Source organism: Bos grunniens, chromosome 11 (genome assembly GCF_055505025.1).
Source record: "Bos grunniens cultivar Pamir isolate PY7600 chromosome 11, Bosgru_T2T1.0, whole genome shotgun sequence".
Classification (NCBI taxonomy): Eukaryota; Metazoa; Chordata; class Mammalia; order Artiodactyla; family Bovidae; genus Bos; species Bos grunniens.
The window spans coordinates 74,423,205-74,438,412 of NC_141175.1; the positions used below are offsets into that span (position 1 = coordinate 74,423,205).

At 34.9% G+C, this 15,208-nt stretch overlaps 1 protein-coding gene across 19 annotated transcripts in view; it reads left to right on the top strand.

Moving 5' to 3' along the window:
- NRXN1 (neurexin 1) overlaps nt 1-15,208 on the top strand; it is a 1,228,058-nt gene that overhangs the window by 174,072 nt on the left and 1,038,778 nt on the right. The gene's annotated exons all lie outside the window — the stretch shown is intronic.

Here is a 15,208-nt window from a genome sequence, read left to right on the forward strand (position 1 = left end):
AGGATGTCTTTGGGAGTGTTTTCTCATATTCAGTCTTTTGAAAGAGTTTGAGAAGGATCAGTAAAAGTTCCTCTTTGTATGTTGGTAGAATTTGTCTGTGAAGCCATCTGGTCCTGAACTTTTGTTTGTAGGGATTTTTTTGTTTTTGATTTTTTTTTTTTTCTTTTTTTACAGATTCTATTTCACTTGCAGTGATTGGTCTTTAAACAGACCAATCACTGGAAGTGAAATAGAATTATCTGTTTCTTCTTAATTCAGTTTTGGTGGTCTATATGTTTCTAGGAAATTGTCCCTTTCTTCAGGATTGTGGATGTTTCACATATTTTTATCTGAGACTTCATAATCACAGTTGTAAAATATTCAGATTTGATGTTACATAATCTAGAATGCCTCCAGCTCTCAACTAACCCAAATGGGAACTTCTTAAATGTTTCTTAACCTGATGTAAACTTTCAGCTTTTCATAACACAATCAAATCCACTTTATAGGGATTCATTTTCTATAGCATGATATCTTGTGTCAGGCAACCTTTGAAAACAATATTTATTAAATACTCACTCTATGCCCACACTAGTTTAAGAAATGAAATACATTTCATTTCTACATTTTAAGAAATGAAATAATTAAAAAAACATTATAAAATGAGTATATATGCTACATGTTAGGGTAAGATAGATATTTAATAAATACTTCTGACAGATATGTTTCAGGGATAAAATGTAGGTTCTTGATAGACCAGCATTTGTAGTAAAGCCAGATTGATATTAATTTTGTATCTAAAATGATTTTTCCTTTAATTTTCATTTTCTATGATCACATAGAGAAGGAAAGAGATAATCACTGGAAAGAAGAAATGGTGGTTGGGGTAATAAAGAAAATAGTTTTTTTTTTAATACATATAATTGTGTTATTTGTATTCTTATATTGTTGTGTTAAGATCATTAAATTTTTAGATTTTTAACAAAAAATTTATCTGTAATTTCACATATTCTTCAACTTTATTCAGGAGAGGGAGAAAAATCATCTATTTAGTAGCTATGTTATCAAGCTATATTTCTTTAAGGGTAAATAATGACTTTTAAAAAAAATTGCGGTTGAAGTTGCTCTGCTCACAAAATGAACATTTTGAACAGAAAGATACTTTATTTTAAAGTTCATTCTTCAAAGTCATTATAAAGTCCTCATTTAGGTATTGGTGAATATTCATTGATAAAGGAAAATTCGGATTATCACAAATAATTATTTATTTTTGATCAATTGGAATGCCCTTAATGCAGCTTTGATTGATATATTGTTGAGAAAACAATATACCATTCAATATGTCAAGTTAAATCTATTACATAAAATAGGAATCTGTGTTATTCTCTTCATGTTTTTCTTGTAAAATGTTTTAATCCTTTGATTTCTAAATTTTTGCCTACTGCCAAAGAAACTAGCACAACCTGTAAATACCTTTTTTGAACAGACTTTTATTTCTAGTTTTGAAAGGAATCTTCATACTGTTCTTCATAGTGGTTGTATCATTTTACATTCCCACCAACAGTGTAAGAGAGTTCCCTTTTCTCCATATCTTTTCCAGCATTTATTTTGACAAGCTTTTGAAATAATATATTTCTTGCTTTGTATTTTCCTTTTTTACTTTTATTATTTGTTTTTTAACTTTTACTTTCTATTGAAGTATAATAAGTGTTCAGATAGCTGAACCTATCATGTTTGGTGAATTTTCAAAAACTAATCTCAGCTGGCTATCTCGCAAGAAAGAGAACATTTCTAGCCCTCAGAATCACTCTTTATCAGTGTTCTTTTCATATTTGGACACACTATACCCCTGAGAATAACCAACATCCTGACTGCTAAATAAGCAGACTCATTTTGCCTGATTCTAAAACTTATTAAATTACTCTATATGTAAGCGAGTCTAGCTTCTTTCACTTAACATTATGTTTGTAGATTTCCATGGGCCTTGAACATGGTATTCTTTAGTTTAATCATCATTCCTTTGTCCATTCATTCTTGATGGACATTTATGTAGTGTGTAATTTGGGATTATAATGAATAGTAATGTAATGAACATTCTAGTAAATGTCTTCTTGTCATGAATTTCTGTGTATACCTGAAATTCAAAGTCATAGGATATGCAGAGGTTCAGCTTTAATATATACTGCCAGTTTTCCATATGGTTGTACCAGTTTATACCACCAATTTCTACCAGCAGAGAAGCATGAGGGTTTTGATTGTTCCACATCCTGGCCAACACTTCGTAATTAAAGTCCTTTTTGTTTTAGGCATTAAGGTGAATATGTAGTCACATTAAATGTTGCTTTTACTTTGCATTTCTTTAATGGTTAATGCAGTTGAGTATTGAACACTTCTGAATTTATTCATTGTCCATTTAAATATCCACTTCAGCAAATTCACCTTTTTTCTTTATTGGCTACATTTTTAAATTGTTTTGTAGGAGTACTTTAGATTTCCTTGGTCGGTCACAATGTTTCATAAAAGCCTCACTCACTATGTTTATTTTTTCCATTTTCTCAAGATTATCTTTTCATGATCATAAATTCTTGCTATTTAGGAAACTTAATATATTTTTCCATATGTATTGTGTCCTGTTTATGAATTGTTTGCCTACTCTATGATCAGAAAGATGTTCTCTTCCCTATATTTCTTTTTTTAAAGATACAGATGTGTGTATCTCTGTGAGTTCTTATATCTTTAAGAGTATATATGTATATGTATATGTATATGGAACCTTTCACATACAAATACTTCCATATGGATATTCAGGTGACCTGACACATTTGTTGACAAAACACTGAGACAGACATTCCTTTTTGTACTGCTGTATTTACTTTATCATGAATCAGGAAAAAAAAAGTGTATATGTGATTCTGTTTCTGGACTCTTGTTCTTTTGGTCAGTTGGTTTAACTCCGTATCAACATTACAGTTCTTATGATAGCTTTATAATAGGTATTAATATATGGTGGTGGAAGTAAATCCTCTAGCTTTATTCTTCACAATTTTGTTAGCTCTTTTAGGCCCTTTGCATTTCCATTTGAGATTGACCTTACCAATATCCACAAAATGTCTTGCCAGGATTTTGATTGGGATTGCATTGAATCTGTAGATAAATCTGAGGAGAATTTACAGTTTTATACTACTGAGTTTTCTAGTACATGTATGTGGTATATCATATGGAACTTTAAATTTTCTGTCAGGGATTATTTTAGATATTTGTGTAAGTGTCCTGCATGTCTTTTGGAGATTTAATCATAAGTACTTGATGTTTTTGATACTGCTGTAAATGGCATTTTTAAACTCTGTTTTTTCTTTCTTTCTATTCTATAGTGTGAAGTCATACTTGCACCTGACAAAATTAAACAGGCAAGGAAGCCTATTCCAAGCTATTGCAGTAAATGAGAGAGGCCATTACTGAGTCCAAGTTCTACTCTACTGAAACAAGTATGGGAGACATTTTAAGAGCTAGGGTCGGGGATCATAGGTCACTTGTTCCGTTCATTAACCTCATCCAAAGAAAAAGTTAACTTTCTCATATCATCTTGATGGGAGGCAGTTTTACAAATCGGGTCAAAGTACCCACCAAAATTAGACTGCTGCCCTCACACAGAGATTGGGAGATCAAGGTGATGTCTTCCTTGATGTTTATACTTCAGAGTTGGCTCCCAGATCCTTGAGAGAGAGGCACTGAATTGTAAATCTGGCAAGAGTCTTTTAAAAAGATTTACATCTCAAAGGGGCAAAGAAGTAATTTATAAGTTTTCTAAAGCAAATGCTCAAAGGAAAGGAAATGTAAAGACTTCTGCAGTTAGACCATCTGGATTCTGTAAAGGTGAAGTTCAGAGGAAGGTCAGGGGCCTTGAGGCAGGAAAAAGTCAAGCTGAGGACAATGTTGACTGTCTTGGTCAATAAAAATACAGTTGATTTTGCTATGGTGACCTTATTGTCATCAATTTAGTGAATTTCATTATTCATTTTAATAGTTAAAAAAAATTTTTAAGATTGCTAAACACATATTATCATGTCTGTGAATAATTGCAGTTATATTATATCCTTTGTAATTGTTATCCCTTTTTATTTTATTTATTATAGTAGCTGAGACCTCCAATAATATGATAAATTAAAGTAGTGATAGAAAGTACCTTGTTTTCAATAGTATTTCATCATAGAGTATGATTGTGTGGGTTTAAAAAAAATTACCACTGTTTTTAATCATGTAAAGAAATTTTTCCTCTAAGCGTATTTTTAACTTCCTTAAGTTTCTACTATCTCAGACAAAAGTAATATCATTAGATACTTCTCAACCATAAAATAAATATATAGTCAAATATATCTTTCAAATTTATAGATCTCATTATAAATTATCTCATAGAAAGTTTACTTCTCTATCATTTAGGATATACTGGTTGCTATACACCAGACACTATAATCATTTACTCAGTGGCTTAACACAAAAAATGTTAATTCTCACTTAGGAGATCATCCAGTGAAGGATGGGAAGATATATTTATGGTGGGAATAGGCTCTACTTTGCCCTTGATCCAAGGAGATTCCTTCCCTTTACTAGCCTCAGCATTTCTAGAGCTTCAGAATCTTCTGGTGGAACATATTCATCTACTAGGCAAGAAGAAGGTTAACAGGTAGGAGGTGGTGAAGGAGAAAGAGAGAAAGAGTAGAAAGTATCAGTTCAGTTCAGTCGCTCAGTCGTGTCCGACTCTTTGTGACTGCATGAACCGCAGCACGCCAACTCCCAGAGTCTACCCAAACCCATCTCCATTGAGTCGGTGATGCCATCCAACCACCTCATCCTCTGTCGTCCCCTTCTCCTCCTGCCCTCAATCTTTCCCAGGATCTGGGTCTTTTCAAATAAGTCAGCTCTTCGCATGAGGTGGCCAAAGTACTGAAGTTTCAGCTTTAGCATCAGTCCTTCCAATGAACACCAAGGCCTAATCTCCTTTAGGATGGACTGGTTGGATCTCCTTGGTCCAAGGGACTCTGAAGAGTCTTCTCCAACACCACAGTTCAAAAGCATACATTCTTCGGCACACAGCTTTCTTTATAGTCCAACTTTCATACCCATATATGACTACTGGAAAAACCATAGCCTTGACTAGTCGGACCTTTGTTGGCAAAGTAATGTCTCTGCTTTTTAATATGCTGTCTAGGTATATCATAACTTTCCTTCCAAGGCATAAGCATCTTTCAATTTCATGGCTGCAGTGATTTTGGAGCCCCCAAAAATAAAGTCAGCCACTGTTTCCACTCTTTCCCCATCTATTTGCCATGAAGGGATGGGACCAGATGCCATGATCTTCGTTTTCTGAATGTTGAGCTTTAAGCCAACTTTTTCACTCTCCTCGTTCACTTTCATAAAGAGGCTCTTTAAGTTCTTCTTCACTTTCTGCCGTAAGGGTAGTATCATCTGCAGATCTGAGGTTATTGATATTTCTCCCGGCAGTCTTGATTCTAGCTTGTGCTTCATCCAGCCCAGTGTTTCTCATGATGTACTCTGCATATAAGTTAAATAAGCAGGGTGACAATATACACCCTCGATGTACTCCTTTTCCTATTTGGAACCAGTCTGTTGTTCCATGTCCAATTCTAACTGTTGCTTCCTGACCTATATACAGGTTTCTCAAGAAGCAGATCAGGTGGTCTGGTATTCCCATCTCTTTCAGAATTTTCCACAGTTTATTGTGATCCACACAGTCAAAGGCTTTGGCGTAAGCAATTTATAGTCAGAAATAGATGTTTTTCTGGAACTCTCTTGCTTTTTCGATGATCCAGCAGATGTTGGCAATTTGATCTCTGATTCCTCTGCCTTTCCTAAAACCAGCTTGAACATCAGGAAGCTCATGGTTCACCTATTGCTGAAGCCTGGCTTGGAGAATTTTGAGCGTTACTTTACTAGCATGTGAGATAAGTGCAATTGTACGGTAGTTTGACCATTCTTTGGTATTACTATTCTTTGGGACTGGAATGAAAACTGACCTTTTCCAGTCCTGTGGCCACTGCTGAGTTTTCCAAATTTGCTGGCATATTGAGTGTAGCACTTTCACAGCATCATCTTTTAGGATTTGAAATGGCTCCACTGGAATTCCATCACCTCCACTAGCTTTGTTCGTAGTAATGCTTCCTAAGACCTCCTTGACTTCACATTCCAGAATGTCTGGCTCTAGGTGAGTGTGAGTGATCACACCATCATGATTATCTGGGTCGTGAAGATCTTTTTTTACAGTTCCTCTGTGTATTCTTGCCACCTCTTTTTAATATCTTCTGCTTCTGTTAGGTCCATACCATTTCTATCCTTTATCAAGCCCACTTTTGCATGAAATGTTCCCTTGGTATCTCTAATTTTCTTAAAGAGAACTCTAGTCTTTCCCATTCTGTTTTTTCCTCTATTTCTTTGCATTGATGACTGAGGAAGGCTTTCTTATCTCTCCTTGCTATTCTTTGTATAAGAGCATAATTGCTCATGATTGCATCATCCCAGGAAAGACATACCTTCTGGCATTTTCCACTGGCAACAACTAGCTACATGCCCCCCGATTCAACGTCAGAAAATGTAGTCCAACTGAGTGCCAGGAAGTTGAAAGGTAAATATTGAGGAGCATCAGGTTTTATGTTCTGGATGCTTATATATGTATCACAACCCTCCAACAAACATATAGGCATCCAGAACCTAGAATAAATAACGCTTTAATCTGTTTAGTCACAATTTCATCTCTCTGCTCCCTGTGTGTATACATAGCAACTCATTTTTATCTTAAATAAAAACAAACATTGAAATTATTATATATATTGAGAGAAGACAATACCAACCTAAACCCATTCAGTTTTAATGTTTTAAAAAAATATTTTTTTCTTTGGAAAGTATAATTATAACAAAACCTTTGTATTTTATAATACTAATGAAAACTGTTGTAACTTTCCCTTGAAACTTCTCCTTTTGGTGGTGTTATGATTTAATTTTTAACTCTTGGCTTATTTTCTCTTGATAAATTAGATCAACAGATAGATATGGACTTCCTTTAAAAATTTATGTGAGCAACAGTCTTCCTGTTTTCCTTAAGTCACAGAGTAAAATGTAGTATATGTAAGGTCCATATTTTCATAAGAGTATTTTTTTCTGAATTTCCCAGAGATTATATGATTTCCCCCAATCCTACATTGCATGCACGTACACACACACACAAATCACTTAAGGACTTAGCACAACCAGAAAAAACAGTATCATTCTGCTTTGAGGCTTAGAGATTAGCAGTCAACATAGAGATGTTACTGACATGAAGGAGTTTGCTGATAACGAGTTGAGAGCAAGATCAGGATTTGCTGATATGTGGGATAGAAGGTTAAAGTTGACCTATGGGGAACTGGACAAGAATGCATAGTGATGTGGCCAATCCATAATTAAGCCATCTTACTTATAAATATTCATGTGGTATGAATGTATATCCATGGCTGTGTCTGCTGTTGGCAGTGAGTCATGCTTACATGTAAGATAAATGTTAACAAGTTTGTACACATAACATACTTTATGCAAAACTTATGAATGATGGTTTAAGAAAGAGCAAGTTTTAGAAGCAAAGTGTGTCCTTAAATTGACAGTTTTTATATTTGAATCTGTGCAATGGTGTTGACTTTCTTGGGAGTTAACCAAATTTTATGTAATTTGAATACTACTCAATAATATTCAACAGTGTTTTCCACTGTTTGAATGTTTGCTACAGTTGTTCATAAATATTTTAACAAACAAATGAATGTCATTGTGGATTACTTAAATATAAAATCTGAAAAACAATTTAAAACCTGAATTAACAAAAGTAGTATGAATTTTAATGGCAAAACAAAACACAAGGCAAGCCTATAAAATACTGTATTCTAAGAGGAAATTAACTTATATGAAGTAGTATATAACCTCATATCTAACTTCAAGGTTATTTTGGAATACCTCTTAATAATTAGACTGACATCAGTGTAAGATGAATAAATTCTTTGTGTGATATATTTGTCATAAAACAAAGATTGGTCCTTAAGATAGGGTAATTAATTTGTGTGCTTTAATGTTTCCTTGTAAGAATGATGACTTAAAATATTAAATAGCTGTGGTAGTAAAGTACAATTGAAAAAAAATTTACAGACATTCATTTTGTATTAATGTCCCTTTTAAAGTTTTATATTATCATATATCTATACCAGGTAACTATATTTTTATGTTATTGAAGTATATAAACTCTTCATAATATATGTGTTAATGATAATTAAAGAACCTGTACATTTACTTATATATTTTTTTATAGAAAATCTCTGAAAATTTTATATAATCCAATCATAGAAATATGATTTGCTGGTTATGATTATGGCCACATTATTATTTAAAAATAAAATGTTATTAAAATACAGAAAAACCTATGATTATAGGAATTCTCAAAAGTCCTGTGAATTCCAATCTTTTATTCCAAAGTCCCAAAGACTATTTGTTGTTGTTATTGTTGTTTTTGTTTAGTCACTAAGTTGTGTCAGACTCTTTATCGAACCCCATGGACTGTGGCCCGCCAGGCTCCTCTCTCCATGGAATTTACCAGGCAAGAATCCTGGAGTTGGCCATTTCCTTCTCCAGGGGATCTATTATTCCTCAAGAATTTAGAACATAACTCAAGGTGACAGTAAAAATGCGTTACATATATGAGTTCTTCTTTAACTCCATGATAAGTGACTTTGGGCTTAGTATCCATGTGCAAAACCCAGTATCTGTGAAGTCCTATGGTTTGCTTTTTCTCTCTGAGTACCAAAGGGAAAAAACTGCATTGGAATCTGATAAACATAGTTTAAACACTAGCTTTGTCATTTAACATCTGTGTCACCTTGACTGTTACTTAAATTCCTGAAATGTATTTTCTTCTACTGAAATACTGAAAGCCGTATTTTTAAGCAAGAGATAATACATGCAAAGTGCCTGACAAATGGTAGGAATATCATAAATGAATTATTGTATACCTTTTAAATTTGATCAGAGCAACAGGAGTAAAAACAAATATAATAATGATACTTTTAAATTTGATATAACTACATCTGATTTAGTGAGAAAATACCACCAGATGTCTTATCTAAGGATAGGAAATGTATTAAGTGAATATCTACAGAAATGTTAGGAAATTGAATTTTGATATGCTAGACAGTATAACTAATTCAGAGTCTTGAAATTTATAAATTCCACTTGAAGTTTTCAAGTCATTTTTCATGGAAATAGTGTTTGGTTTTATATGATGTATGCTTTGAATGGGTTTTTTAAGGGGGTATATTATTTAAGTATTTGCTACAGTGTTTGTATCATAATTTTCTTTTGAAAATCATTTTATTGTTAATTTCATGTATTTTTAATTACATAAATGTTAAGAATCATTATTTGGCTTTTTAGTATATGAACTATTCCTGATTCAAACCAGAGTCCAACACACTCCTAGTCCTGTTTAATCTTGTCCATACCTCATTTTACATCATTTAGACGTCTTATGGGTGGGAAAGACAATCCCATATCCATTCTTATAGAATTAGTGGCATTTCACTAACGTTTTCAGTCCTGTTTTTGTCAGCATCATAAGAACAAGGACATCTTAAATGTTCAATTACTTGTATTGTAAAGTATAAATGGCCAACCAAAATAAATAAAAATGCTGTATTTCTTAAAATTTATAGGTGAATAGTATTTAGTTTACTAGACATTCAATCGGAGAAGGCAATGGCACCCCACTCCAGTACTCTTGCCTGGAGAATCCCATGGATGGAGGAGCCTGGTGGGCTGCAGTCCATGGGGTCGCTAAGAGTCGGACACGACTGAGCGACTTCACTTTCACTTTTCACTTGCATGCATTGGAGAAGGAAATGGCAACCCACTCCAGTGTTCTTGCCTGGAGAATCCCAGGGACGGGGGAGCCTGGTGGGCTGCCGTCTATGGGGTCACGCAGAGTCGGACACGACTGAAGCGACTTAGCAGCAGCAGCAGCAGACATTCAATACTCTTTTCTGTTTCTTTAAGAAACCTGGGGCAAGGAACAGATGTGCATATTTTGCAGTAGAATGAATTAGAGGTCAATATGTTTTGTTTTTATGAGTAAAAGGGAAAGAGATTGCTAAAGAAAAGAAAAAAATAAAGCTTTCAAAAATACTTAATATTAGACTATGAATTTTATCAGGGAATATTTTAATGGAATTATGCTTTTAACCAGAGAAGACCCTCAAGTTACAAATATTTAATTTAGATAATCATCTTCTTCTGTTTTATTTTCAGAGAACTTTAGATAACGTCATCTGAATCACATTTTGACTTGACTTAATTAATGCATTTTATTCAGTTGGTAGTAGGCTGTTGCTTAACAATCCATAGTTAGCCCTCACATCTGGGCCACACCTCTTACTTACCTGTTTCCTGGCACAATTAGACCGTGCCTCAACTTGTGTTGTCTTGTCTTCTCCAGTCATAATTGCTCTCCAAGGCTTAGTACAGGCATTGTTTAAAGCTTGTTACCTCTAGAAGTTAGTTTTTGGTTGGTTTAAGCTACTACTGTCCCATATTGATATTTATTATTTTTTCCTCTCCCTTTAATGATCTGCAGCATTATTTTCAGTATATTTCTATAGGCCTCAGTTCCAAAATTGGTGCTCACTGTCAAATTCCATTTCTTTGTGTCTAAGAAGGAAAGCCTATTATTCTGAAGACAAACATTTCTGATTCTGCATCTATGTCACCTAAAGCAAATTATTGACCATTCAGAGCCAGAGTTTCTTATTTGAATTTGACAAGCCTGAGAAACAATAAGGGCAAGTAAATGAGAGCGTGTTTTTAAAAAGCATTCACTTGTTCAAGCAACAAATATTAATGAGCACATTCCATGACCTAGGGCTTCCCTTGTGGCTCAGCTGGTAAAGAATCTGCCTGCCGTGCAGGAGACTTGGGTTTGATCCTTGGGTTGGGAAGATCCTCTGGAGAAGGGAAAGGTTACCCACTCCAGTATTCTGGCCTAGAGAATTCCATGGATGATATAGTCCATGGGGTTGCAGAGTCGTACGTGACTGAGTGACTTTCACTTCTATGTCCTATGTGTTGTTCTATCTGTAGGAGTTACAATGGTTAATGGAGCTTATATTTTAATGCTTTTGAGTTGAGAACGTTTACATGTAATATCATTACTACTATAGTCATTCTAAAAATAGATATCTTTATTTTTCTTGAGTAAACTCAAGAAATTTACTCAGTTAATTTTACTCAGTCAACAAAAATTGTAATGTCATTTTGGCCTTTCAGAATACATACTCCTGATTTCAGGTTGGTCATAGGAAAAAATAAAGGGAGATAGCCTGATATTGGGTGAGTGGAATTAAATCTCTCACGAACCCACATAGAAAGTTTTAAATACTCATAAGGCATTCTATCTCTGATCTTGTACCTCTTGTTGATAACTTTTAAAAAAGGCAGCTCCTGTGTTTTGTGGATGTGTTGTGACTCCAGAGCAAATGTTTCCACTCTTCCCATATCTGACACAGAACTTTAGCAGAGAGAACCGTTTGTCTGTGTCATTGTTCTCCGTGTCCCTGGAATTCATCTCTGTTGCTATTACAGCATATTGGTCCAGGAGGTATCTTTAAACCAATGTTGAAAATGAATTCCTATTTCCCCCATAGCCCAGTTTGCATTCATTGCTGCGTGGCAGAACTTAGGACAGACCAGGGATCAGTCCCAAATAAGAGAATGCCTCAGTACATCTTTGTCATGCTATTCTCTGTACCATTAGTACCATAACGATTTGACATGATTCTTTTCCTGTAGCAGATACTTGGATCCACAGGAGCTTTAGAATAGCATGAAAAACAAAGGTGTTAAGAGAGAATTCCAATTATAGATCTACCCCTTCACAGGGTAGACCAGGTAGACAGGGTACCCCTTCACAGAATAAACCACAGGCAAAACTAAGAAAGAGTGTCTTGGTAAATAAATCCCACCTGCCCTCCTGGAGGGCTTCCCTGATAGGTCAGTTGGTAAGCATCTGCCTGCAATGCAGGAGACCCCAGTTAGATTCCTAGGCCGGGAAGATCCACTGGATGATGGGATAGGCTACCCACTCTAGCATTCTTGGGATTCCCTTTTGTGGCTCAGCTGGAAAACAATCTGCCTGCAGTGAGGGAGGCCTGGATTCAATTCCTGGATTGGGAAGATCCCCTGGAGAAGGGAAAGGCTACCCACTCCAGTATTCTGACCTGGAAAATTCCATGAACTGTATCTTCTATCCTACCTTAGTCTGCTCATTTGTATTTAATATGCTTCATGTAACATCATAGGCTGACCTCAGGTTATTAAACAAAGAGATTTTCTTCTTTAAGAAAGCACTTTCAAAATTATGGGGAGGGTGATAAAATCTTATTGCAGAGAAAGGGTTGTTCAGAACTACTGAAATTATATTGTATAGACTTATTCCCGCATTATGTACTGATGTAGAGAGTACAATCATTAGTAATAACTACAAATAAACTAGTAAATTGCCATAACTTGCTTATAAGCAGAATCTTTGGGGCGTTGGGTTCTGTGCTTATCCAGAAAAACAGAGCAAATGTGATAGACATAAGAAGAGGGAGAGAGCATTTAAGGAATTGGCTTACACACATGTGGAGGCCGTCAAGTCCAAAATCCAGCAGACTGGGGATTTATTTAAGAATTGATGTAGTCTTCAGTCTGAAGGCTAGAAACTCAGGCAAAATTTCTGTGTTTCAGTTAGGAGGCAGAAGTCCTTTGGGAAACCTGTCTTTATTTTTAAGGTGTTTGATTGAATGAAGTCCACTCACATTATGGAGGGTGACCCACTTAAAGTGGAGTGATTATAAATGTGAATCACATCTATAGATTCCTTAATAGCAATATTTAGACCAAATAACTGGTCACTTATAGTCTAGTCAAGTTATACATAAAAACAGACAAGCAACAATCATCTGTTTTCTAAAAACAAATTCATATCATTTTTAAGATGTTTCTTTGCACATTAAAATTTATTTATTTTTTTTTAATTTTATTTTATTTAACTTTACAATATTGTATTGGTTTTCCCATATATCAAAATGAATCTGCCACAGGTATACATGTGTTCCCCATCCTGAACCCTCCTCCCTCCTCCCTCCCCATACCCTCTGGGTCATCCCAGTGCACCAGCCCCAAGCATCCAGTATCATGCATCGAACCTGGACTGGCAACTCGTTTCATATATGATATTATACATATTTCAATGCCATTCTCCCAAATCATCCCACCCTCTCCCTCTCCCACAGAGTCCAAAAGACTGTTCTATACATCATTGTCTCTTTTGCTGTCTCATATACAGGGTTATTGTTACCATCTTTCTAAATTCCATATATATGCATTAGTATACTGTATTGGTGTTTTTCTTTCTGGCTTACTTCACTCTGTATAATAGGCTCCAGTTTCATCCACCTCATTAGAACTGATTCAAATGTATTCTTTTTAATGGCTGAGTAATATTCCATTGTGTATATGTACCATGGCTTTCTTATCCATTCATCTGCTGATGGACATCTAGGTTGCTTCCATGTCCTGGCTATTATAAACAGTGCTGCGATGAACACTGAGGTACATGTGTCTCTTTCAGTTCTGGTTTCCTCAGTGTGTATGCCCAGCAGTTCGATTGCTGGATCATAAGGCAGTTCTATTTCCAGTTTTTTAAGGAATCTCCACACTGTTCTCCATAGTGGCTGTACTAGTTTGCATTCCCACCAACAGTGTAAGAGGATACCCTTTTCTCCACACCCTCTCCAGCATTTATTGCTTGTAGACTTTTGGATCGCAGCCATTCTGACTGGTGTGAAATGGTACCTCATAGTGGTTTTGATTTGCATTTCTCTGATAATGAGTGATGTTGAGCATCTTTTCATGTGTTTGTTAGCCATCTGTATGTCTTCTTTGGAGAAATGTCTATTTAGTTCTTTGGCCCATTTTTTGATTGGGTCATTTATTTTTCTGGAGTTGAGCTGGAGGAGTTGCTTGTATATTTTTGAGATTAGTTGTTTGTCAGTTGCTTCATTTGCTATTATTTTCTCCCATTCTGAAGGCTGTCTTTTCACCTTGCTTATAGTTTCCTTTGTTATGCAGAAGCTTTTAAGTTTAATCAGGTCCCATTTGTTTATTTTTGCTTTTATTTCCAATATTCTGGGAAGTGGGTCATAGAGGATCTTGCTGTGATGTATGTCAGAGAGTGTTTTGCCTATGTTCTCCTCTAGGAGTTTTATAGTTTCTGGTCTTACTTTTAGATCTTTAATCCATTTTGAGTTTATTTTTGTGTATGGTCTTAGAAAGTGTTCTGGTTTCATTCTTTTACAAGTGGTTGACCAGTTTTCCCAGCACCACTTGTTAAAGAGATTGTCTTTAATCCATTGGATATTCTTGCCTCCTTTGTCAAAGATAAGGTGTCCATATGTGCGTGGATTTATCTCTGGGCTTTCTATTTTGTTCCATTGATCTATATTCCTAATCAATGAATATAGTAAAGTTGCAGGATATAAAATCAATGCACAGAAATCCCTTGCATTCCTATACACTAATAATGAGAAAATAGAAAGAGAAATTAAGGAAACAATTTCATTCACCATTGCAACGAAAAGAATAAAATACTTAGGAATTTATCTACCTAAAGAAACTAAAGACCTATATATAGAAAACTATAAAACACTGGTGAAAGAAATCAAAGAGGACATTAATAGATGGAGAAATATACCATGGTCATGGATTGGAAGAATCAATATAGTGAAAATGAGTATACTACCCAAAGCAATTTATAGATTCAATGCAATCCCTATCAAGCTACCAACGGTATTCTGCACATTAAAATTTAGAGTGAAAGTAAAAATCTACCTGGTGATTTTTCACATTAGGCAAGGTGATAACATCAGAGAGGTTTTCCCCCAGGTATATCTGATAAAAGATTCTCAGAGACAGTCTAGCAAGCCATATTATTTATTAGATTCTATTATTGGCATAAAGGGAAGCATCTGCAAATGAATATATAATTTCTTCTTCATCTTTAATTAGATCGTTATAGCTTCATCAATTTGAAAAACTGCTAGTCTCTCTGATCCCTGCAGTGTTTATAAAAAAACAGTACATCAAGTCCATGTATATTTCTTTTAAGGAA